We start from the raw sequence: 27,489 nt of genomic DNA, 5'->3' as shown, positions 1-27,489 counted from the left end.
GTGTTGTGCTCGTACACACTCCATAATAATAGTGAGGTGGAGTTCAGTAATGCTAATGGTAACCCCATTTCATGGCGAAACAAGCGGGTCGTGACTGTTATGCGTGGGCTCCCCAAACCAAAGTAAAAAAGAACTCTGGTTCTTTTAAGGTGGAATGGCTGTCGGAGTATGTGCAAATAGAAGAACAAGCAGTGAAACTGGGTGAGAGGTTTTCTTTTTTGAGTGAGAAAAATTGCTCTGCCTAACATGCAGCGACGCTAAACTTGTCGATGGAAGCTGGACTACCTCAAGCAACACATTCAGCAGAAAAGTTAGTTTTGGCTTAGTACTTGAATGGGAGACCGCCTGGGAATATCAAGTCCTGTCAGCTTCTCTCCCCGGCTAAATGCAGAGGGGTTGCATCAGGAAGGGCATCCGGCATAAAACTGTGGCAAACAAATATGCGTTCATCTAAGATGACATGCTATGGTGACCCCTAATTGTATAAGCCGAAAGGAAAAGAAGAAGAAGAATGCTGTCAGTTCAACAAATCCACAATCACATGGCAAAGTATGTAAGTATACCAGAAAGCTGGCGAAGCAAAAACTATCCCTTTGAATTTGTGAATTAAATCAATGAGATAGTGCAGAATTAGTTTATGCGTAAGTTAAAAATGCACCCTGGCATACTCTAATAGTAGACGGGAGCACAGACAACAGGACACAAAATGGTAGTCATATTTATCAAATTCAGGGAGGAAAATTATGTCAGCTATAAATCTGTCTAAGATGGACAGATGAATAATACTAAAAGTAAACTTATGGAAATTGCTGTTGTAATTTGATTCTTTTAATAAACCATGAAACCTTCTATGATGATGTGTGATACTGGTGTGTGGCCACAGTGAGCACTTATGATGTTGCTCACAGTGGTCCTCAGTGTGCTCAGGTTCCTTGTCTGTATGCTCAGACACATGAAAAATTAGAGGGAACATTGGCTCCAACAATAGAGAGATCACACACCTTAGCCTCCCTGGTAAGCTTGATTGAGGGGCTCTGGACGCAAGGGTCCATCTATAATTTGAACTTTAGATTCAGAAAGAGAAGTGTGGTTATTGTACTGGCCGTGGAATGGTAGGCCACCCCCACACCTTCAGCAGGATTCCACAGGGTGCATGAGAGTTCGCCCAACCAGTCCACATGTGCTTTTCGGACTTACAAAAGGCATTCAACCGTGTTGCCATGGGTGGTAGTATATGGGGTGCTCCAGGAGTATGGAGTACTGGAACCCCTAGTAAGGCTTCTTTGGTCGCTGTACTAATGATGTCAGAGTCTGGTTCGCATTGACAGCAATAAGTTGGATTTGTTGCCAGTGCAGGTTGAAGTCTGCCAAGACTGCCCTTTGTCAAAGATTCCCTTCATTACACTTAAAAGAAGACTTTGTCGAAACTAATATTAATGGGAGCACACATTAAAAGTTAATAGATGAGGGTGCAGTGTTTCTTTTAATGCCAGAGTTATCCACAGATTTCACCAAGAAACATTTCTAAATTGGAAAAGTATGATGGTAGTATTAATTATATAAATAATTACAACCAAACAAAACAAAAATAGCATGATGTACAATGTTCAAGCCTGTGCGCTTGAGCCAGAAGACACACAGCCAGCACTTGACATGTTATAGAGGGGGCGTAGCACTAACGACGAACAATAACAGTCCTCTCTGAGGAGTTGGTTTTGATGTAGAGAATATACAGCAAGCTTGGTCACACGTTTTTTTTTTCTTTCCCCAAGTTGCACTTTTCAACCGGGGTCGGGATGGCGGGAAAGGGGGTTCCAGGGGGGTTTGTATGTGCGCTCCGCCGTAAATAATAACTGGGAAGTGTTGTGTGCTTACACATATATATCCATCCATCCATTTTCTTAGCTGCACGATAGTCACAGGAATGCTGGAGCCTATCCCACCTGTCAACGGGCAGGAGGTAAGTTTACAGACACGAGAGAACATGCAAACTCCACACACAGAAGTACGGGATTGAACAGCTGCGCCACCGTGCAGCCTCATAAAATATGTGTGTACAGTACCAGCACGAGAGGCTATAACTAAGCAGCTAATAACCAGTAATGGTTAGATGCGTGTAAATTTCCCCGGCTGGTGAACGAACCTCAACTGTGACAGCCACAGCTTTATCCTGTCAGGTTAACCCCATTGGAGGTTAAAGAAGGAGAAATTTGGGTGCATTTTCTCAGTTTTGTAGCACAACACGTCGGCATCTTGGCTTAGCTAGAACGAATGGTCTGTAATGCTAAGCACTGGCGACGTTAGGGGCGGAGTCAAGGATGTTTACAGGAAGTGCTTCGGGAGGCTTTAAATGAAGCACTGACGGATGAATCGGCATCCAGATATGAACCAAGCTCCCTCGATCCTCCAATTGAGCTATTAAACTGGATTGGCATTTCCGTGAACACAGGAGGTAATCTACCTCAAGGGCACAAACTCCACCAGCCCCACTTCCTTCTCCGCAGTGCTTCGCTTCCAAATCCTCCTTTGACTACAGACTTCATCACTAGACCTGTTTCCCGAGGTCAGTGAACCCATGCAACTTGGCTGAACGAAACTCTCAGATTCAGAAAAAAAAAATGCACAGGAGAACATTCAACCTGTGCTTGTATTACGGAGGGGTGGGACACTACATCACCAACTTCCCCACACATCCGTTACACTGGCAGACTTGCCAATAAAGAAGGAGTGAGTGAGTCAAAATGCAAGTTCTTCCTCTCCTGTCCGTTTCAGGTTTCTGCTACCATCTGCTGGGAGGATCTGTCTCTGCCCATTTTAGCCTTAGTGGACTTCGGAGCTGAAGAAACTCTTATTGCCCATCGCCTAGTTAAACAAATGGGGATTAATCTACATCCTCACACCACACTCAAAAATTCCACTGCCCTTGATAGGCGTCTGATCACCCACATCAGCAAGAGACTGGTCCCGTTTTCCTCAAGGTATCAGGTAATCATCTTGCGACCTTGTTTTTCCTCACCTTCAAGTTCCAATTGTTCTTGACTTGTTGTGGCTGAAACTCCTTCAGCCCAGTATTGACTGGACCATGCCCAAGATGAACTCTTGTATTCATTTTTGTCAAGAAACCGCTTGAGTGTGGGTGTAGTGCCTCGTTTGTGCTTCCATGTTAAAAAAAAAAAAAAAAAAAAGACATCAGGCTGTGGTTCACTGCGCTCGATCGGGTTTCATGTGCCCTGAGAGTGTGCGACAAGTGTGCAATTGCGCACTGGCGCAGCTTAGAGGGAACATTGGTCAAGACCACAAAATAAGCGACGTCTTTCAATATTTATGTATTTCTAGTCATAACAAATTTTACGCGCATGATTTTTCGTGCTTGACTGTGCAGATTTGCGAGTGCGATGGTGCACCCGTCAAATCACAGTGACTGTATACAGTAGAAACAGACAAGCATTCCCTCTCACATGTACACTGTTACTGAGTGGCAACTGAACTCATGCTGCCTTCACGGATGTCAGACCATTGTGACAGCACACCATAAGTGACAAACGTCTATCAATTTTCTCAACTGATTATCATCACAAGGGCCGTGGGTCTGTGGGAGCCAATCCTAGCTAACTTTGGGCGAGAGGGACAGTATACTCTGAACTGGTCACAGCAAATTGGAGGGCACATAAACAAACAACCATTCACACCTACGGAGAATTTAGATGGAATTGAGGTTGGCTGTAGCAGTTGAGGTTTTAACATCAAGAAAGATAAAAATATTCTGTCCCATTCAGTCTCTTTCACATTATTTTACTTTTCAGTCATCCCTTTCCAGATCCCAATACCCAGGATGCATTCTTCACCAAGGGGATGCCAAATAGGTCCCTGTTAGAGTTGAAAAAGTAAGTAATTGTCAGTGAAGCATTGTAAAAAAAAAAAAAGGAAAAAAAATTCCACAAGTATCCATATTCTCTGACAATCCAGCTTTAGTAAAACTGTAATCGGGTTAAAAAAAATGTGTGTCAAAGCTGCTACAACAGCCTCAAAATTCTCAGCGGCACAGGTGTTTCCAATTTATTACAATTAATAAAATTATATTCATTATTCTTGAAATGATTTGGATAGTTTTCCAGTCCGTGTCAGATGATGTAGTAAAGAAAGTACACAAAGCAAAGCAAAAGCAAAGCAAAAGAAAAGCAAAAGCAAAAGCAAATTTATTTGTATAGCGCATTTCATACACGAGGTAACTCAATGCACTTTACATGATTAAAGGCATTTGAAAACAAAGAGTTAAACCATTTGAAATGAGATACAAACAATAAAAATGACAAACACAATCTTAAAAAAAGACAACTAAAACTGCATACAGTGCAAGTAATATGATCAAAAAGTGGATATATTCTAAAAAGCATGGGAAAAAAAGAAGAGTTTTCAACCTGGATTTAAAAACATTCACACTTGGGGCTGACCTCACCTCTGTTGGCAACTTATTGCATTTGTGTGAAGCATAATAGCTAAATGCTGCTTCACCATGTTTGCTTTGGACTCTGCGCACCACGATTTGACCTGAGTCAGTCGGTCTTCGAGCTCTACTGGGTTTGTATTCCATAAGCATTTCTTTCATGTATTCAGGACCTAAATCATTTAGTGATTTATAGACCAGTAGCAGAACTTTAAAATATATTCTCAAGATGACTGGAAGCCAGTGCAAGGATTGGAGTTATATGCTCTGAACGCTTTGTTTTGATCAGAATGCAAGCTGCAGAATTCTGAATGAGCTGCAGCTGTTTAATACTCTTTTTGGGGAGTCCAGTCAGAAGCCCATTACAGTAGTCAAATATACTTGAGATAAAAGCATGGATGAGCTTTTCCTGGTCTACTTGACACATACAATAATTCACTCTAGATATGTTTGTTTTTCAGATCGTAGAAGGCAGTTTTTGTGATTGTTGAATGTCAGGTCGGAATCCATCAGAAGACCAAGGTTTCGGACTTAGTCTTTGGTTTTAAAAGATAAAGAGTCCAGGTGTTTACTAACAGCAATTCTCTTTTCTTTATTGCCAAAAACAATTGTCTCAGTTTTGTTGTGATTTAGTGAGAAAATTTTGGCTTATCGAGTTATTTATCTGATTTAAACAGTGGAACAATACCTCAATTGAACTGTAGTCATCTGGAGAGACTGCTAAATATAACTGTGTGTCAGCTGCAAAGCTATTGTAGTCAAAATTAAAGTTTCCGCCTGTGAGGAGTTTGCATGTTCTCCCGGTGCCTGTGTGGGTTTTCTCTCACATCCCAAAATCATGCACCATTTATTTGGACACTCTCAATTGTCAAGTGTCCAATTTACCCCTAGGTGGGATTGTGAGTGCGGCTGGTTGGCTCGATGTGCCCTGCGATTGGCTGGCAACCAGTTCAGGCTGTACCCCGCCTCCTGCCCATTGACAGCTGGGATAGGCTCTAGCACTCCCTGCGACTATTGTGAGAATAAGCGGCAAAGAAAATGGACGGATGGATGGATGGATGGATGGATGGATGGATTATGAAAGCAGTTCTTTTGGATGGTGCAACTGCGATAATTTGCATGTAATCTCAACCTGTTGTAAATGTTTTGTATCCATTTTTTTTGGCTGTCTTACTTGACCAGATGACTCTTGTGAAAGAAGTTTTAATCTCAATGATGCTCATCTGCTTCAATAAATTATTTGATTGATTAACTCTCATGCTGGGTTGGATAAACTTTCTCCAATTATTTCTGATGCAGTGGCTGTGCACCTCAGCGGTGACTTTTTATCAGCTTTGGTTGTGACGCTGCCACCAATGCTGTGCAACTCCTACAGGAAAGGCCCATGGACGCCTCCTTCCTCTGTGATCTCATTTGAAATAAATTTCATGCGGAGATCTCGGAGCTGCGACGAAGCTATGCACAGTACAGCCAAATGTCAGCCATAAAAAAGGCTAAATCCAGCATTGCAGCTCTTGTCAGAATGAATTAAGTAGGTCATTCTGATTAGTGCCAATTCTAGTTAAGCCTGATTCATACATTACGCTATAAATGACCAACACTGGGTCTAACCTGCCTTTGCAGATTTACGCTGTGCCAGATTTACACCAGTCATGAAAATAGAACTGGTTATCTTCACAATTTAGTACTACATTGTTCTCAGTCTTTACACGTTTTCTGCAATTATATACAATTAACGTGAATAATGGATTTAAAACCAAATCTCTGATTTCACTTAACAGGGTCTTTAACTTTCATTCCCATGACAAAATTTGTGTATGGGATAATAACAATACAATTCTAAGCAATAGGGTGGAATTCGCAAGAAGAAATACATGACTGTCAATATTTATAATGGATTTTTCCCCAGCCTACAACTTTCCAAAATTAGGTTCAACCTCATGGATGGGAGCTTTTGTCTTGGAATTGAATTGAAAATGATTATAGTGATATTTTCAACCATAAAAGCCAGCAAAACACTATGTCCCAGGTTCCATCACTCTCAAATAACAACTCATAGTTTAGCAAGGACTCCAAAATTGTGGTCTAAATCAAAAGAATCGAATGCAATTTTAGACAGTCAACACGAGGAAAGAAGGAGAACTGCTAGCGCACAAAGTGCCTTTGCTTTTGTCAAAGTCATCAGATTACTCTGATTGGACTGTTATCCTGAATTTGTGAATTTGTCTGTTGCATTCACTTTATGCATGTTTATACCAAGAGATAATTTTCACCACATTTTGCCAAATGTCTTAGTGGAGGGCCTGTAGCTCAGTGGTTAGCGCACTGGTTTGGTAAACCAGGGGTTGTGGGTTTGTATCCCACTGGGGCCTCCACTCCCTGAGAAGGATTGCGTCAGGACGTAAAAATAGTGCCAAACATATATGTGCATGACACGCTGTGGCGACCCCAAAAGGGACAAGCCGAAAGAAATTTACTTTTTGCCATATCTCTTAGTCATTCTTAATAATTATTGAAAACTTAAACGGGTGTTAATAGTCATTGGAATGAAGTGCTATATATACTGTACATAAGTGCACCTTGGAGCGCTTTTGCTACACGTTCTCTCAATCTTCAGTTTCTCCTGAATGGCAGTGACCTATTCAATGACCATCGAAGAGAAAGAAAAACGAGCAAATTTATCAGCCACAAAGCCTGTTGCACTGAATGCCTTCAAGTGTCCGCTTCGACCATAATGTGCATTGGTTTAAATAAGGAGACGCCAGCATATTTTGAAAACAATTAAAGAGGATATTTCAAAATGTGACTCATACAATATGAATCCTTTATAAATCTATTACAGGTAAAAGGAACATAAAGAGGACAGCAACCTGTTTAAAATGCTTTGACCTGCCATTCATTTTTCGAAAACGGTTCTCCACAAAGGCCCTACACTTTGCTGAGAACACTTTACTGAAGACAGAATTTGAAATAGAGGAGGAGATGTGGAAAAAAATGGAGCAAATAGTTTTTGTTTGTGATGATGACAGTGACAGACATTGTAGATTTTCTTCTGAATATATCGAGCCCATGCTCATGTATTCAGCAATTCTCCAGCCAAAACACATATTATGTTTAACTTCCATATTAATAGAGGCTACCTCACTGTGCCAAGCAGCTGCATATTAGGAGCTATTACGTGATTTCATAGCTCTTAGAAAATTGCTCCTATTCACAACAAAACGGCTGGAGGTGGGGTGGCAGGTTTGGTGAGGGGTAGCTGGAGGATGGGACAAAAAAGCTCCTAACACACAATCATGCCTTTTCAACTGGCGATGGCAAGGTTGATGACAACATGACCATTGTGTTATAATGATAACACCACAAAGGCATCTGCCCCCCTCATCAAGGCTTCACAGTGGCTGCAGATACAATTTAATTCACTGCTCTGTTGGCGGCGCTGATACCATTATGTAGCACGTCGGCATAGGGGTAATCACTGTCTTTCCTGAAAGAAGGATGAATAAAGACAGACACAAAAAGAGAGAAGAAAATAGATGGAGTGATGATGATGATAATGTGGATGCCAAAACTCACAATTAAGACTGCCATATTTGATGTGTCAGTGGCCCCGTTGACTTTCATCACTTCTACACTGCTGTTTGTTTACCATGGTTACCAGTAATCATAATTAACATGTCATTAAGTTCAAGGCACCCATTGGAAGATTTACAAGAGCGGCCGGGGCATTATAGAAACAGGGAGATCGCGACGAAAGCAAGACGGAGAATAAAAACTGGCAGCGAAGTGCAATTGAATAGCTGAAGTGAAAGGTGCAGGGAGTACATGGGTATCACTGCATCCCAGTCTTCATCAAGGTCTTAATTAGGTGTCACTGGGGGAAGGGATTGACTGCAGTCAAGGAACGAAAGCTTAATTTCTCCTGTGCTGAGCCAAAATGTTTAATTAGTTAAGTGGGAGGGCAATTCGTTAGGGGCGCTATACAGTAGGTGTTATTGTGAAATGATTATACAGTTTGAAATTTCAGCAGATTTTTTTAGCCTCTGGTTAGTCAAACAAATTTGTTGGCTATGTTTGACAACATTTCCACAATTGTTGTCAGACAGACTAATATGAAATAAGAGTGATATTTTCTATAATTGCTTTGGTCTTTGATATAACCCATTTTCACTCTTACATTAAATGTGACTTTTTTTGACAACCGTCCCTACGATCAGTGCACTGTGCAGCTGACATGGCATTGACATGCTGTATGGAGCGAGGAAAAAAGACCCATATGGTGTGCTGTCATTTGGACCAAGTATTTTTGAGGCTACTACTCTTTCCATTACTTCTGTCAACAACTTAGTGCTATAAATGCTCCAAAATATACTTGTGCAGTGTTTGCATTCAGATATACTGCCACAAAGTATTTATACGCCTCGAACTTTTTAACATTTTTCACAATCACAAACTTGAATGTGTTTTGTTGAGATTTTCTGTGATAGATCAACACATAGCAGTACATAATTGTGAAAAGGAACAAAAAAGATGTATGGTTTTCCAAATTAAGTGACTGTAAATCTGAAAAGTGTGGCGCCAATTTGTATTTAGCCCCCTGCACTCCAACACCCCTGAAAACAGTTCAGAGCAATCAATTGCCTTTGGAAGTTACGTAATTAGATAATAAAGTCAACTGTTAGTAATTAATCTCAGTAGAAATTAGGGATCCCACTATATGCACAATATTGCAGTACTAAAAGTGTTTTGATATTGTTGTGATCCTGTCTAATAAATAATGAGGTGTTGTGCTTAAAACGTAGTTTGGGTGTAAGCAAGCAAGTCTCATGAGACAGGCTGCGAGAATGCTCATTTCACTTCTTTAATGCAGTATATTAACACCTAATTGACCATCCAAATGTGACCATGTGCTGTCACAAGAAAGACATGGACGGGATCACGTTACCGAAATGCATCGTTGAATTAAAAAGTAATACGAACAAAACAGTGTCTTATCCCTGTTAACTGGGTTACATAAGAGATGTATGTTAATTGCAGGATTGAAAAAAAAGTGTCTGAGCATCATTTTGCAAATGATCTAGAGCGAGCCACCCCTTGCATCGGATTCCGTCCACCCAAGTAGACCAAAGCCTGGCAATCCACCAGCAAAAGTTTCAGCCCCCAATGCGGGCCCCATCTGGCTGGGAACAACAACTGGTGGACCTTTGCTTTGGGCTTCACATGCCATCCACTTCACGCAGGGCATGTGGGCTGCACTAAGTTGAGGTCCACCCTCAGCTTTTACCCAATAGAAACTTAGAAGGAGTCCCATGATTATTTTGTTAATTGTTACTTGGCTCTTTTGTATTTCTATACTGACATTGCCGTTAAGAGTATGCCTGTGTTTCTGAAAAACATGACAAAAATAGTCAAATTGGTGAAAAATGTCTAAATAGACGGTTTTGTTATTAGGAACATAGCATGATTATTGCTGCAGAAAAAAAATTCAATTTCTAGGTATACAAATGTAAACATTGGATGGACAGAGATAGAAGTACCGTAATTCTCATTTATAACGCACACCCATGTACAGTATAATACAACACCCCAAAGGTGATCTCAAAATTCTGGAAAACCTATGTATAAGGCATTTTTACAATGCATGATTTTGCTTCTACCCATTTGAGCAAAACCTGAAGTATTTTCTATATTTTGTTTTTTTTTTTTTTAAAGAATTCTTCTTAAAGTGCAACTGACACCCAAATATACATTTTTAGATGGATATTGTTATGAAAACTACATATAATGTTATTCACTTCAATGTCTATATGAAAAAAAATGAGTGGAGAGGATTTTATCAAAGTGCAAAGTTGGAAAAGTCTCACTCGACATCCCAGTGGCGGCCCTATTGCCTGCGACGTCATTTGCAGATGTCACACTGGGACAGTTGCCATAGAAAAAAAAACGCTGTGCCACCTGCTATGGCAGATGAACAACAGATATTTTTGGCTTTTTCTGATGCTCCTTCTGAGAGTTAAGCTCTTTTCGAAGAAGAGAACATCTCACAATCAAGTGAAGTGACCGGAGCCTGATCATTTTGAGCCAAATTTAGATGATATGCAGATCACTTCTATCAACAAACTCCACAACAGACGGATGATGAACGCAATGAAATATTAAAAAAGACAGGCCTATAATTGTTTGATTTCCTATCTCTTTTACACGTCTGGTTTATGTAGCGTACTCAGGAGGACCCATGCCGGGCGAAGTAACTACTTCAGGGGTGCCTAGACACCGGTGGTCGGGTGCGGGGAAGAGCTCCTTTCTCCTCCCTGCACACCACCTCTGCGTCGAGGCTAACGGGGATATGATGTGGATCTTTTGGTATGTTCTGAGAGAAGGTTACGTCGTCGGATGCGGATTGAGATTTTTACTAATACTGTTGCTTTTTGGGACAAGTACATGGACACCACACTGCATTCCAGGAACATTCGCTGAAAATAACATTTGTTCGAATTTGGTAACTGTACGTCATGTTAGATGCTACTAAACTGCCTTTGGACATCTATTTTGCTATTGTTTTGTCTTGTATAGTCTATGATAAAATTGTCTTAAACACAATACAAGTGCTTTGTTTTATTTTGCTGTTTTATTCTAAATTATCACGTAACATATGCTATAAACTGTGAGACAAATGACCGTAATTTCTCGAAAATAATGCACAATTTTTTCCAAAAATATTTTCAAAAGACCGCATTATATTTAGGTATGAATGAAAAATAAAAAATACAATTACATTGTGTAGTCATATACAGGTGCATTAAAAAAAAAAAAAAAAAAGAACGGGAGAGGGCACACAATTGAAAGCTTTTTTTTTTTTTTTTTAATGTGCCAATTACGCTTGTTTCTCCGTAGTTTGAGCTCACGTTGTTTGAATAGCCACCTGACGTCATATTGAAAGCTGCTACAAACTGGAGACGAATGGAGGCCGAGAGGCTGCGCTGCGTAAGCCAAACTCTTGGGACAAAAAAATGTTTACTCACACACGCCATGGATCGCACAAAGGACGACATGAGGAACTGTAGCAAGTCATCAATTATGAGTTCCACAGCGCCAATGGTAGCTACTATGGATCTTCTTCAGATTCGAGATGATTCAGATGCTTCTTTTGAAGTCTTGGCCAAGGATGTGTAATGTTGTGGATGAATTGCACTATGCACAAACGTTTTATGCACAAATATTTAATGCAAAAAAAATGTTTAAGTTAAACAGTGTTAAATAGTTTAGATTTTCAAGACTATAGTATTATGGTTTGGTTTGCTTTGGTAAACCAGGGGTTGTGAGTTCGTTTCTCACTGGGGGGTTGTGTCAGGAAGGGCATCCGGCGTAAAAACTGTGCCAAACACATATGAGCGTTCATCTGGGATGACACGCTGTGGCAACCTCTAACGGGACAAGCCAAAAGAAAGTTTATCTGTTGATCGTAGAGCCCTTTAATGCAAATTTTTCATTCAGTCAGGACCTAAACCATTTAGAGATTTGTAGACCAGGAGCAGAACTTTAAATTCGGTTCTAAGGCTGACTGGGAGCTAATGTAAATACTTTAGAATTGGAGTAATATGTTTCTGTCAGGAAGGACATTCGGCGTAAAAATTGTGCCAAAACACATATGAGTGTTCATCTGAGATGACACGCTGTGGGGACCCCTAATGGGACAAGCCGAAAGAAAGGTTATCTGTTAATCATAGAGCCCTTTAATGCATATCTTTGATTCAGTCAGGACCTAAACCATTTAGAGATATGTCGACCAAGAGCAGAACTTTGAAATCTGTTCTAAGGCTGACTGGGAGCGATGTAAATACTTTAGAATTGGAGTAACATGTTTCTATGTGTACCGCGACTGGCTGGCAACCAGTTTAGGGTGTTTGGTCAGAACGTGAGCTGAGTGAGTTGCATCTGTTTAATGGTCTTTTGGGGGAGTCCAGTCAGAAGATCATTACAATAGTCAAGTGTACTTGAGATAAAAGCAACGACGAGTTTCTCCAAGACCAGAATTCACACCTTTCTCAAGTCAATGTTCAACCTTATATCATTTAGCAGTTTGATAAAAGGAGATTCTTTACTGTGAACTGTACTGTTAGTTCGTAAACCTGATTGAAATTTGTCAAAAAGTCTATTTGAGTTTTAGAATTTAATGAGTTGAATTAAAGCAACTTTCGCAATAATCTTGGCTATTAAAGGGAGATTTTAGATTGGTCTATATATTGCTAACATTGAAGTATCCGGTGTGCTATTTTTTTTAGAAGCTTAATTGCAACTCCTTTAAGAGCTTGAGAGATTGAAGTGAGCAATTTATTATTTGCTGCAAATGAGATTCCTCAGACTTCGCAATCGCTTTGGAAACGTCAGATGGTATCGAGTCAACACAGCTTGTTGATGGTTCCAGCTGCCGAACCATTTTCTCTACAGCTTTTTGGTAAACTATTTGAAATTCTGACATTTGTAACGAATATTCCCCACAGTTCAGCGAACACAAACCATGTTCCCATGGGAATGCAAGGAGACACGATGTGTTCTGGCAGTCTGACACAAAGTGGATTACCAGAACACTAAAGGAAAGACTGTACAGCCATGGATGGCATGGTTGTGTTAAATTGATTAGCGACCACCCTTCCAGATACCCTCAGCCCGGGTTGTCCATTACTTACTCAAAGAGATGCCATTTGGGATGCCTGGTCAGGTCAATGAATGGGCTGAGAGCGACATCCACAGGCGATGGTAAGCAACGGCAGACGGGCGTCTTCCTCTATAATAGAAGAACATGATGAAAATGTAATACTGTGAACACTAGAATGAGCACCACTGGTGGTTGGTTTGCTGCAAAAGAAAAAAAGAAACATGGCATCAGCTGTAAAGCGTTGGCCTCACAGTTCTGAGGTTCTCAATCCCGGCCCAGCCTGCCTGGAGTTTGCATGTTCTTGCCGTGCCTGCATGGGTTTTCTGAGGGCACTCCGGTTTCCTCCCACGCCCCAAAAACAAGCATTAATCAGACACTCTCAATTGCCCCTCAGTGTGATTGTGAGTGCTACTGTTGTCTGTCTCAATTTGCCCTGCGATTGGCTGGCAACCAGTTCAGGGTGAACCCTGCCTCCTGCCCATTGATAGCTGGGATAACCTCCAGCACTCACGCGACTCTTGTGAGGATAAATGGTTAAGAAAATGAATGGATGAGAAATGAAACATGAATGTTATGCCAAATAGTGAGACCAATGGTGACAGTCTAGTGTCATGGGAGTTAGAGATGACGGTGGGACTCAATGTTAGATGATAAAATGCTCTCATTAGCTGAAACCCAATAATTACTTTATATAAATCCACCAGTTTAAACCAAATTAATCTTAAAATGAAAAGTCATAATCAAACCCACATGGTCTGGCGATCAGTTTAAGTTGACAAGGTAGTGGCAAAAGATGGTGCCGGCTGTGAAAACACCCATTTGTCCCTTCTTCAGGGATAAAAAGGCCAGAGCCATGCTTTGTCAAGGACTTTTTCTCTTTGGTCTGCCAGTGCATTTTTGTTTTAGGGTCTCCCCAGTGTTTTCTCTGGTCCTGGTTCTGCCCTCAGCACTGTCTTCTCCAAGACACCCAGTACAGCGGAGAGGTCCCACCTTCTGAGGTGACATGGGCCTACGACAAGCAGCGTTGATGGCAGAGCATACTTGTACGCGCTCGAAGCAGTCCTATGTGGCACTCCCAGACCACTGATACGGATAGAAGCAGACGCCTCTGATGGGACTTTTCCTCTGGCCAAATCTGGAAGCTCAACCGTGGGCAACATTTGTAAATACAACCTTGTTGCACACTAAAAGTACAAATTGATCCATATTTATATTTGGGTTGGATTAACGAGAACAGTGAGTCCTCCTATGCGCCTGGCCATACCACAGCCACTGACCCCCACCTGTCACACCATAATTCAGCAGCCTAAAACAATGTTTATCTGTCATCTTTTTTAGTGTCTTGTCCTGCCTGTTGTGTAGATTGCCCTTTGAGTTCCTTTTAAAAATGTCTGTAACGTTCCTATGCACTTTTGTTTGTGTTTGAGTTAAGGAGAACTGACAAGCCTCTGAAATAGAGAACTAGAACTGATTCCTGTGTAGCAAACCAAGGACTGTGAGAATGGTCAATAATTAATAAAAAGTTTGTGTCATTTTCCCATTTTCTGCAGAAAATAAGTGATGTGGAGCTTCATTCATTAAAAAGCTGGATTTACAATGCGTCATCAAAAGATTCATGCCAAACTAGAAGTGATGCTTGCAACCCTCGTATGTAACGTTCCCATTCTAAATTAATAATTTTTATTTAATCTGGTTTGATTTGAAGCGTAAGCAGGGCTGCCAGGCCTGGTACCCAAGTTGCGAAGATGGTTCTATAAACCACCGTTCTGAGCATTTTTCTCTCAAACGCCCAATCTATCATGAAAAAAAATGGACAATATGGAGCTGCTACTTGTTGCAAGTCACTCTGTTCGACTGTCCTCATAGTCAGAGGTGTGGCTACGCAACATCAAATAATGTATCCTTGTTCCTCTATCTTTGACAGTGGCATATAAAGACAGGCAGAACAAATGGTTTTCTATTTGATGACAGAAAATGTATAATTGACTTGTGTATCCACTTTTTGTGACACATTTGTTTGGTCGTGTGCCATGAGATTGAAATGTAAGATATGTGCCTTGGCTCAATAAAGGTTTGGAATCACTGCTTTTAAATGACCACAGACCTATTGCTGTCACCCCCAATGTAACAAAATGCCTGGAGAGACTCATACTTAGGCTAATAAAAACTAAACCTTTGACCCCTTTCAGTGTGCCTACAGGTAAAACAGGTCAAAGGAGGATGCCATCACCGTAACTCTCCACTCAGCGCTGGAACACAGAGAGCACAAGAACTCATATGCCCAGATGCTCTCTGTCAATTACAGCTCTGCATTTAATATCATTATATCACACATTTTAAGTAGGAAACTGCTTCACCTTGGTTTTAAAACACAGTTGTGCTCCTGGATTATGGACCTTCTCACAAACTTCCCCGAAACAGCCTTGACCGCTCTTCCTCATTACTCACTGTACCAGTTCCCCTTGGGGCTGTATGCTGAGCCCTCTTCTGTACTGTCTATACACCTGATTGCACAGCCATCCACCCCTCCAATCATACCATTATGTTTGCAGATGACAACTGTGATGGGACTCATCTCAGGGGTCTGAGTCTGCCGCCAAGGTGTCATCTGCAATCTGTCTATGTGGTGCTCTGCAAACAGCCTGATTTTAAACAAACGAACCAAATCACTTATATTGGACTTTAGGAAACGCAGAACTGACCTATCCTCCATTTACATCAATGAAGACCGCGTGGAGCTAGAAATTTCTTGGGATCTACATCACAGACACGCTCTCCTGGACTCCAAATACCACAGTCATTGTCAAGAAGGGCTGGCAACATATTCAGTTCCTCAAGATTTTTACAAGAAACAACATTTGAATGAGAACATTTTTACATATTGCATTACATATACAGGCGACTGTGTTGCAGATTTAAAAAGCACTGCAAAGAGTTGTGAGAACTGCAGAAAAAGTAATTGGCTGCCCTCTTCCACCATTAAAGGATCTTGCCAACACCTGTTATGACACTACAGCCTGGCCCAAAAGGACAGACACTTCCCAGCCCAGTCATAAGCTTCTCACTCTTTTGTGCTCAGGGACGCGATACAGGTCAAATTAGATTGCAGACCATTAGATTCATTAACTGTATTTTTTCCCTAAAGCCATTTCCTCTCTGAATCACCAACATACACCAGAGTCATCAACACATAACATATGCCGCCTTCTGAAAGTATTCGGCCCCCTATAACTTTTCAACCTTTCAGCACATTACAGGCTTCAAACATAAAGATATAAAATGTTTTGGTTTTTTTTGTCAAGAATCAACAAGTGGGACACAATTGTGAAGTGTAACGAAATTTATTGGATATTTTAAACTTTTTTTTTTTAAACAAATAAAAACCTGAAAAGTGGGGTGTGCAATATTAATCGGGACACTTGCATTAACACTTTGTAGCGCCACCTTTTGCTGCAATTACAGCTGCAAGTCGCTTGGGGTACATCTATAACAGTTTTGCACATCAAGAGACTGAAATTTGTGCCCATTCTCAGTGATCAGTGAGGTTGGATGGAGAGGGTTTGTGAAAAGTAGTCTTCAGCTCTGCCCACAGATTCTTGATTGCATTCAGGTCTGGACTTTGACTTGGCCATTCTAACACCTAGATATGTTTATTTGTGAACCATTCCATTGTAGATTTGGCTTTATGTTTTGTATCATTGTGCTGTTGGAAAATAAATCTCAGTCCCAGTCTTAGGTCTTTTGCAGACTTCAAGAGGTTTTCTTCCAGAATGCTTCTCTATTTGGCAAGATTCATCTTCCCATCAATTTGAACCACCTTCCGTGTCCCTGCTGAAGAAAAGCAGGCCGGCACCACCATGTTTGACAGTGGGGATGGTGTGTTCAGGGTGATGAGCTGTGTTGCTTTTACTCCAAACATATCGTTTTGCATTGTGGCCAAAAAGTTTGATTTTGGTTTCATCTAACCAGAGCACCTTTTTCCACACGTTTCGTCTGTCTCCCAGGTGGCTTGTGGCAAACTTTAAACGTGACTTTTTATGGATATCTTTGGGAAATGGCTTTCTTCTTGCCACTCTTTCATAAAAGCCAGATTTGTGCAGTGTACGACTGATTGTTGTCCTATGGACAGACTCTCCCACCTCAGATGTAGAGCTCTGCAGTTCATCCAGAGTGATCATGGGCCTCTTGGCTGCCTCTCTGATCAGTCTTCTCCTTGTTTGAAGTGAAAGTTTTGAGGGAAGGCCGGGTCTTGGTAGATTTGCAGTGGTCTGATACCCCTTCCATTTCAATATGATTGCTTGCACAGTTCCTTGAGATGTTTAAAGCATGGGAAATCTTTTTGTTTCCAAATCCGGATTCAAACGTCTCCACAATAGTATCTCGGACCTGGCTGGTGTGTTTCTTGTTCTTCACGATGCTCTTTGTACTTTAAACAGAGACCCGAGACTATCACAGAGCGGGTGCATTTATACGAAGAGTTGATTACACACAGGTGGATTCTATTTATCATCATCAGTCAAGATTGGATCATTCAGAGATCCTCACTGAACGTCTTGAGTGAGTTTGCTGCACTGAAAGTAAAGGGGCCGAATAATATTGTACGCCCCACTTTTCAGTTTTTTATTTGTTAAAAAAGTATGAAATATCACGATTGTGTCCCACTTGTTGATTCTTGACAAAAAAAATTATATCTTTATGTTTGAAGCCTGAAATGTGGCAAAAGGTTGAAAAGTTAAAGGGGGCCGAATGCTTTCACAAGGCACTGTATGTGAAGGAAAGGAATCTTCTATTTATGTTGAAATGTTTCTATTACCTGCTGTTATTTGAACACAAAGATGATTGCAGTTTGATACATTTTTACTAACATGCTGATATGTCATTTTGTGTGATTGTGATGGTTGCTGATGATGCACACAGATTGAATGTTGTAGTGTTTATGTGGAGGGGCGACATGTGCAATTTCATTGTTGATATGCAATGACAATCAACCAAAAACCTGAACTTGAAAAATTGTAAAGGAAGCAAATTAATTACATGTATCTATTATTAGTAGGTATGAAGCTCTCTGATTTGGTGGGGATGGTGAGCTTTTCAACCACAGCAAACAGTGCAAGCATTGTTGAAGTTTATTGATCATTTTAGAAATGTGTTGCTCTCCAGCTCTAAATCTTGGTTAAAATTACAAATATTATTATTATTAGAGGTCATAATTGATTTGGAGTTAAGTTTTTCTCCACTTGTGTTCTACTTTCCCAAACTTTGATTTAGAAGTCTTTACCATTATTGTGCTCCTCCACAGTGTACTAAGACACCTCAATATTGTCTTAGTTTTAATCAGAGTAACAGCATTCATGACATTTCAGATTTTCCATGGGAAATTATTCAAAACTTTAACTCTCTCTCCATTCCCAGTTTGTGGTCCCCACAAACTTAGTGGCTGTACTCTTATTTATGTAGTTTTTCTTAATAGACATTGACAGAGGAATACTTCCATACACAGCCGTGAGCGGCACAGCTCCCTCCCTGAGCCCTAGAGCTCGTTCACCAGGGAGCGAGCTCACAACACCCGCAAGCCCTGGAGCTGTCCCGCTCATAGCTGTTTGGAAGTATTCCTCCGTCTTCCCGATCGATCGAGCGAGAGATGTGACCTTGAGTGTGAGTTGCACTCTTAATACTTGGAGAGGTGAAATGTATTAATGTTAAAGTATAAGTATCTAACAAAGTACTTGTAGTCAGCCCAAATAAATGACAGCAGTTTTGAAAAATCCTCCATAAAGTTCATATTGAAACTGCTGAGTTGTATAAATGATTAAAGCATTAATTTTGGGTCATCTAGAACTAAAAACTGAGACATTCAAAAGGGATCTTTTTTTTTTTTCATTATTTATCCTCGCTAAAATTATAGTTATACTTTGTGTGCCGTATTTCTTGGATCAGGCAGCATAGTGAAGACTGGTTAGAGCATCTGCCTCACAGTTCTGAGGACTTGGGCTCAAATCCCAGCTCCGCCTGTGAGAACTTCAAGTCCTATGTGGAGTTTACACGTTCTCCCCGTGCCTGCGTGTGTTTTCTCTAGGCACTCCAGTTTCCTTCCACATCCCAAAAACATGTGTGGTAGATTAATTAAAGACTCTAAATTGCCTGTAGGTGTGAATGTTAGTGTGAACGGTTGTTCAGGGTGTACCACGCCAACTGCCCGAAGACAGTTGAGATAGGATCTAGCACTCCTGTGACTCTAGTGAGGATAAACAGTTAAGATGAATGGATTCATTTGATCAACTTTCTGTCCCTTGTAATGACAAAGATAAAAAAATTCCTGCGCTCCACAGGTCTGACTTATTCTGGGAAAGACCCCACAGATATCTGTCAGATTTGCAGGTAAAATTCTTCAAGGGTGGAGAAGGGGCCTTCGCATCTTAGTTGACAGTGGTTTTAGGGGAGGGGGGATGGGAGGAAGATCTTGGCCTGGTGTTCACTGCATACCAATATAACAATAGAGTTCATCCTATCTGTTATACCTAAGAGGACATCTACACTAGTAGAGAGTGACGTTTGCGTTGGGCTTTACTCCAGTTGGGCAGGGATGGGTGTCAGACATTCCAAGTGCTGCCTCATCACATTGCTTATTCATTCCTCCAATTGTTTAGGTGATGCTGGTAACTCCGTTTGTGGCTTGTGTCACCTTATTTCTTGTTCTTCTGATTGTTTGGAATCAACTGCCAATTCCTGAACTTGTTGTCCTTCACCCATGTCAACAAGGCCAATGTTTTCCTTTCGGGCCACAGAATAATCTACACAGGAAAAGATGTCAGGAGCCAGAAACTTAACGACTTTTCTCTTTTGACAGAAACCGTCTGCCTGGAGAACTTGTATGAGAACCCCGAAACAACGCAGAAATTGTCACTGAAACTCATCGTACACATTTGTGTACCACTTATTTAATTGACTGAGCCTTCTGAAACATTCATTTCCAAATACCACCACTGGTAGAAGGCCACTTCTGAAAATCTGAGCATTTAAACATTGCAATTTTATTAGGAGATGAAATCTCGCTTTAGTACCTCTGATTGCTGCTTGACAACATCCAGGAACCTTGTTTGAATACAGTAATTGGGACCAGAACCATCCACAAAAAGTGCAAAACCGCGAAGCAGGGGGGCATGTATGTTTCTGTGGACACCAGAACTTTTAAAATATGTAAACAGTATTTGTACTTTGCAAATGTATTGTTTTTTTAAAAAAAGGTATTTAATCAAATCTTTAATTATAAAACCTTATAAATATACACATATGTATACACACACACACACACACACACACACACACACACACACACATATATATATATATATATATATATATATATACACACACACACACACACACACACATGCACGCGCACACACACACACACAGGAAGCACAGCGTTAATTTGGGGGATTCAGGGGCATGCCTGTGTGCGACTTCCTCATGCGCGCTGATTACGTTGTGTATTTAAAGGGGTAATCCACTGGTTTGCATTAACAATGTATCCAAGAGGTCATGTAATATGTACTCTATTTTGACAATGTGATGTTAAATCTTCTCCTATTCAATGGTGTTTTGGGGAGATTTTCATCGACAATTCCGAATTTTCATGGGCACTGCCATTTTTGCGAGTCACATGACCTAAGTGGGTGGATGTGACATATACCATGCCACAACAAAGGCTCGATTACATGGGACACCATTTATGCCCAGCACTGATTTCTCGGACTTATTCTCATCTGATGAAGAAATAGCAGTATCGGTTGATCTGGAAGACGGAGGAATACTCCCATACACAGCCGTGAGCTGCTCTGCCACTCGGATGCTCGATTGATCGGGAAGACGGAGGAATACTTCCATACACAGCTGTGAGCAGCGCCGCTCTCGGGTGTCCACATACAGCCGTGAGCGGCACCGCTCCGAGGCTCGGGGGAGCCGTGAGCTCACTCCCCGGCAAGCGAGCTCCAGGGCTCGGGGAGCGAGGTCATGGCTTGGCTGGTCGGTTGATCAGGAAGATGGAGGAATACGTCCATACACAGCCATTAGCGGCACTGCTCCGGGGCTCGGGGGAGCAGTGAGGTCACTCCCCAGCAAGTGAGCTCACGGCTGTGTATGGAAGTTTTTCTCCATCTTCCCGATATTGCTATTTCTTCATCAGATGAGGATATATCCGAGAAATCAGCACTGGGCATAAATGGTGTCCCATGTAATCGAGCCTTTGTTGCGGCCCGGTACACGTCACATTTGCGCATGTAGGGCAGGTGACTCGTGAAAATGGCAGTGCCCATGAAAATTCATAATTGTCGATAAAAATCTTTGCATACTTCAGACAAAAATTACAACATTGACAAACAAAGCAAATGCGTGTTGTCTTGTCCCGTGAGCACAGAATGTTCCCGACACACCAAAATGACGTTACCTTTGTTGCACTGTTGTGACATCCCCTCTGTCTCACCATTGTGATGTGCCTTTCTTCATTGCATCACATTGTTTACGCACATATAGCACCAACCCATTAAAAGCAAAACAAGAAAGCAAATATGAGATAACTTTATATAGAATTAATACAATTAATCCAACAATGCTCACGATGTAACTGAGGTTTTTATCTTTGAGAAAAACATGGTGCTGTCATTTCTCCTTCTGCTTCAAAATTTCCCTGTACAAGGAGATAACCCCTTCAATACAATTGCTGAACTCGACAGCTCGTACCTTATTGTCGTCGATGTCTTGTGCAAATTCTTCCTCCACATAATGATGAGCAACATCGTTGTCACCAAAACCTCACTGTACAGAGGCAGACTTCTTACGCCGTAATGCTTTTGAAATTTTTCAAACCAACATTTGGTTGCCGAAAAGTCTCATCCTGGAGGGGGTGAATCTGTCCTTGCAGCTTGAGGTTTGACAGCACTTTCTTCAGCCTCATCGTCACTGGGCTGTTTTTCTAAAATCTGCTGCTCACAATGCACCAATCACGTGCCTTCTATCAATGCGTCTTCCCACAATAGTGTATGCTGATCTGTCTTTTTTAGGGGTGTGGTGCAAAAAAGAGATACACTGAAACCACAATTAGTGAAGCGCAACGAAGTGAGGGTTTACCATCTGTATGTGTGTTCATGAGCGTCAGCTCATGTTACTACCTTGTCCCATGTCATCACATTACTGAGCCATATCAAGTCAAGATACGCTTTCACGTTTTGGCATGTCTGATTTTTGACCAAGCCTTTTGCCGTGTGATTTTTGTACCGTCGCCCAATTGGACTGCCTTCCCATGTATGAACTCTGCTGGCAATAAACCTTCCTGAAATCCATGCTTACATCTCAGGTTCCTGCATCTGGGTCCTACCCTCCGCCTCGTTCTTGACAAAATAATGTTTATTATGGTAGTTGTAAATAGGTAAATACATCATCTATCATCTCCAATAAGTACCGTAATTTCTCATGTATAAAGCACCCTGAAGGATTATGCGCACCCCCAAAGTTGACATAAAAAATAATAATAATAATAAGGAAAGCCCTTCAACCAATGTACAATGCACACCACCAATTTTCTGCTATGCATATGCTCAAAAATGTCATGGGCACAAGGCACGGGGCTGGACCCAAATGCAGGAATCCCAGGCAAGGACATTGTGTAGAGGGTGGTTTTATTCCAGGCTAAGGTCATACACACATTAGCAGTCCAAAATAGGCAGAGGCACAAAAACGCAAGGCAAGAGGCAAGGACCAAAATCATGAAACGAGGTCCGGTGAGTATGAGGCAAAACTTGAAAACAAGAACAAAAGCAAGACTTGGTTATGATGGCACAGACACGCTGGAATAGAGGGAAGCACTACCAAAAGCTTGCGTACTCACGCACTATAAAGTCCAACACACAGTAACACACCGCAGTGAACTGGCCAATGCCAATGATACATTTAAGGCTTAAATGCCTGGTCTAATTAGTGTCCAATGCAGAGCAGCCATGGGACAGCTGTCAGAGGCGATACTGCCCAGTGCAGTGGCTGGGCCATGCCCCTAACATAAAATATTGGGAATTATCTGTATTTTATGTTGCTAGGTTTGTACTTTTGTTGTTTGTTAGGGTTGTTGTGAATATATTTATTATGTATTCTAATTATTGTAGGTACATTTAGCCTGTATAGTGTCATCCTTGCTTCGAATAGTCTTGTTCACAGGATGAACTCCTTACCTACAGATGCAACAGTATCTTCCTAGAAGTGGCCAAGGACAACTCCATCATAACCAAAGAATGTGCTAAATCATCATTGTATGATGTGCCACATCATCATCCTAGAATGCACCTTTGTACCTGCACCTGCTCACCCCTCCTTTTGACCTTGTCTGTTTTCTAATTTAAAAAAAACAAAAAAAAAAAACAGTACATGAGAGGCTGGTTCAGAACGTGTTTGGAGATTGTAACTGGCCTGTCTCTCACAACCTCCTGATCAGAAGAAAGACAACTTCTTGTCCGTTAATTTGTGCAACTATTCCAGCAAGTTGGGTGATAAACCAAACATTGTTATTAAAAAAATGTCTGTACAGCAATCATTAATAACAATAATTTTTGTGCATGTGCTGAAGTAGCAGTGATATATATCTTGGGAAAGGCCTCAGGAAATGCTCCCTGTAATTGTCAGAACAGAATCCCTCAACCAACTAAGTTAAATGGTGAATAGAGGCATAACATTTTATTAATAGTGTTGATAACATGTATTACAGTCTTAAATAATTAATGTAACACTGTTTAACTTGAACTTCGTGCATAAAACCTTTGTGCATAGGGCAATGAATCCAATATGTTACATATCCTTGGTCAAGCCTTCAAAAGAAGCATCTGACTCATCTTCGATCTGAAAAAGATCCATACTACTTACCTTTGGTGCATCCCTATGGAACTCATTGAATATTTGTTCCAGTTCCGGTGTCTCCCTGCATTGCATCATGAACAGTGATCCCAACCCATCTTCCCCCAAAGCATGTCATCCTCTGTGCCATCCATGGCGTTAAAGAGGATTTTTTTTTTTTTTTTTTAAATCCCAGTCTTGGTTCTGTTTATTTCTCATTATTGTCAGTGTTTTCAGGTGACGCTCCACCATGCTGATAGCGCAGTCTCTTGCCCTCTGTTTGGCTACAATCGATTACAGCTCTTCCTCCATCTCTGGGAACTGCACAACTCTCCAAATGCCAAAACCCTTATAGTTGACATTTTTTTTTTGTCTTAGTTTAAGTTAAAACTCACAAACTCACCGTTTCTGATCTTTGATGCAGTAGCAATAAATATGCTACGCTAACAATCGTAAAATGGCAAATGAGCAGATTAGGAAGCTCCTTTGGTTAATGACCTGAAAAGAGCTGGGACCACCGTTTCCAACTTGACTGTTGGTAATACACCAAGACGTCATGGTTTGAAATCATGCATGGCACGGAAGGTTCCCTGGCTAAAACCAGCACATGTCGAGGCCCGTCTTAAGTTTGCAAATGACCATTTGGATGATACAGAGGAGTCATGGGAGAAAGTTTTGTGGTCAAATAAAACCAAAATGGAACTTTTTGATCATAATTCCACTAACGAATGATGAGTTCCATCCCAAGAACACCATCCCCACTGTGAAGCATGGGGGTGGTATCATCATGCTTTGGGGGTGTTTTTCTGTACATGGAACAGGACGACTGCACTGTAAGAAGGAGAGGATCACCGTGGCCATGTATTGTGAGATTTTGGGGAACAACCTCTTTCCCTCGGTCAGATCATTGAAGATGGGTTGTGGATGGGTCTTTTAACATGACAATGACCTGAAGCACACCGCCAGGAAAACCACGGAGTGGCTCCGTAAGAAGCATATCAAAGTTCTGGTGTGGCCGAGCCAGTCTCCAGAACAAGGCTACTGTACCAAATCTTACCATTGGTTATCTCAGGTGTTGAAATACTTATTTGCAGCTGTATCACACAAATAAATCGTTAAAAAAAATCATACATTATGATTTCTGGATTTTTTTTTTTTTTGTCTCTCTCACAGTGGACATGCGATACGATGAAAGTTTCCGACCCCTCCATGATTTCTAAATGGGAGAACTTGCAATATAGCAGGGTGTTCAATTACTTACTTTCTTCATTGTATGCAATTCAATATAGGTTGAACATGATTGGCAAGTCAGTGTATTCTCATTTAATCAACACATGCGTCACTTCATTGGAATACGGTTTGTAATAATAATAATAATAATAATAAAATATACAACTTATAAAGAGCTTCTCAAGATACTCAAAGACACTTTCCACTAATTAGATGGAAATAACAGTAAGGCGAGTGTGCAGGAAGCCCAGGTGGCCAGGCTGGTGTTAGCGATATTGACCACGGTGGTGGAATGCAGAAAAGTCATGCCAGGCAGTAAGGGCCTAGGTGAACATCAGGGGACGTGGGAGGATTTTTCGGTTGCTGAGCACACTGCACGCATGTTCATGATTCAAAACCAAAGGCACGTGTTTGAGGGAAAACTGAGAGAGATGTGGGTCGGTGATAATTTATCATTGTCATTTTGTTTGTTTTTAAACCCCCCGCCTTTAATTGTTTACAAAACTTGACAACGCATGATCCTTCAGTGAACGTGTTGAGTAAATGTGAACTTCAGGGAGATGGATCATTACCTAATAAGGAAGCTCTTAAACAATTTCCTGAAAAAAGAACTGATTGATTTGGTGAAGAAATCTTTTGAACAAATCTTTTTAAATAACTGATTCAAATGATTCAGTACCCTCAGAAGAACAGCCATGCCCATCACCACTAAGCTACTCTTTCAAGTCACCTTACACCTCTCTGTTGGGTCATAAGGAAATTAACACCTACCCTGTAAAGCAGGGGTGTCAAACTTATTTTTATTTCGGGCCACATTGTCGTTCCGGTTTCCCTCAGAGGGCCATTATGACTGAAAAATATAGAAATCATTATCCACCTCATCATGTTTGCACATTAAATTTCTGAACTAGTTTTGAGGTCAGAAATCAAGGGTAATTGTGTTTTATTTATGTTTGGTAAGATGAAAAAAAAAGCTTGCTATATCTCAATGTTATCATTTACGATATGACAATTTTAAATTTGTGTACCGATTTGAACAAGAATCATGGAGGTTGACGTATGATTTACCTTCGCGGGCCACATAAAATCAGGTGGCGCCTGGATCTGGCCCCCGGGCCTTGAGTTTGACACCTGTGCTGTAAAGTGTCAGAGACAGCTTCGTGTGAATTATCCTGAAGGGCCCTTCAACACCAGAGCATCAAAAAGAAGCGGATGGGAATGAATTTGTATTTGGGCACAATTCCAAGTTTCTTGAGCATGACTTCTCTGGTCAGAAAACAAAGCAATAGCAAAATATCTCAGACGAAACTGAGGTACGTACCATATTTTTTGGACAATAAGTCACGATTTTTTTTCATAGTTCATCCAGAGGTGTGATTTATAGGTATATGTAAAATTATTAACATTATTATAGCCATCTATCCATTTTCTGAGCTGCTGTAGGAATATCCATTATTTTCAACTGAAAATTGCAAGCCGGCATTCTTTGCCTGTGTATCTGTACCTGCTACTTCTGTACCTCTGAGAATCCATCATTTCAACATTAACAGTAACTTACAAAACCTAACGGTGCTAACAGAAGTCCGTGCTCCGGTGAAGTACACAAGGTAGTGGATTAGGACATGGGTCCCAAAAAGGACAAGTAGTCTGTACGGGACAAATGTAAAAAAACATAATGGGGAGCGGGAACAGTAAGTCTGCCCTTGAGAGCGATTTAAAATGTATGGAACAATGTTTACCGGGCAGCATGATGTTTCTTAAAAAATGGAAAAGAAAACGTGGTTTTAATGGAAAATTAACAGTTGAAGAATGCAGCAGGTTGGTAGAACGATTGATGGCAAGTGTTACAGGGAAGCAAGGAAAAGCCAAGATTAAGACTTACATCTTGGGATGGCGAGAGGTTGGTTAGCATAGGCAAGAAAGAGAAAGGCAGGAGAGTCAGCTGAAGTAATGCAAGCAGTGGCTATATTAAAACCAGCTACAACAGTTTAAAACAGGCTAAAGAAAGTGAGGCAGAAAGAGAGCTGTAATAAAATCTTGAAAAAAAAAATAAAAAGAAAAAAAAATGCTGTCTCCCTGGGAAATACATTCGCTGATAAAAGCGCCAAGGAGGCAGCAACAGGAAAATATGGCACACACATAGTGACACGATCACAAGCCCCCAACCCTCCTCTTGATTTAACAGTTCTAAAAGATGTGCAAAACATGCTCCTCAAAGTGAAACTCAGTGATGGCAGAAAAAACTGAATTAGAAGATAATATACATTGGTGGTCTCAAACTAGT

The 27,489-nt window shown here is 41.0% G+C and overlaps 1 long non-coding RNA gene across 1 annotated transcript in view; it reads right to left on the bottom strand.

Annotated features, from left to right (window-relative positions):
- The window catches only part of LOC133509920 (uncharacterized), a 54,447-nt gene that overhangs the window by 21,760 nt on the left and 5,198 nt on the right, over window positions 1–27,489 (bottom strand). Inside the window, exon 3 of the long non-coding RNA XR_009797470.1 lies at window positions 13,132–13,229. This is a non-coding gene — a long non-coding RNA (uncharacterized LOC133509920). The remainder of the gene's footprint in view (window positions 1–13,131; window positions 13,230–27,489) is intronic.

Source organism: Syngnathoides biaculeatus, chromosome 12, assembly GCF_019802595.1.
Source record: "Syngnathoides biaculeatus isolate LvHL_M chromosome 12, ASM1980259v1, whole genome shotgun sequence".
Classification (NCBI taxonomy): domain Eukaryota; kingdom Metazoa; phylum Chordata; class Actinopteri; order Syngnathiformes; family Syngnathidae; genus Syngnathoides; species Syngnathoides biaculeatus.
The sequence above is the reverse complement of the archived record's forward strand: the minus strand, read 5'-3'. Positions and strand labels throughout refer to the sequence as shown.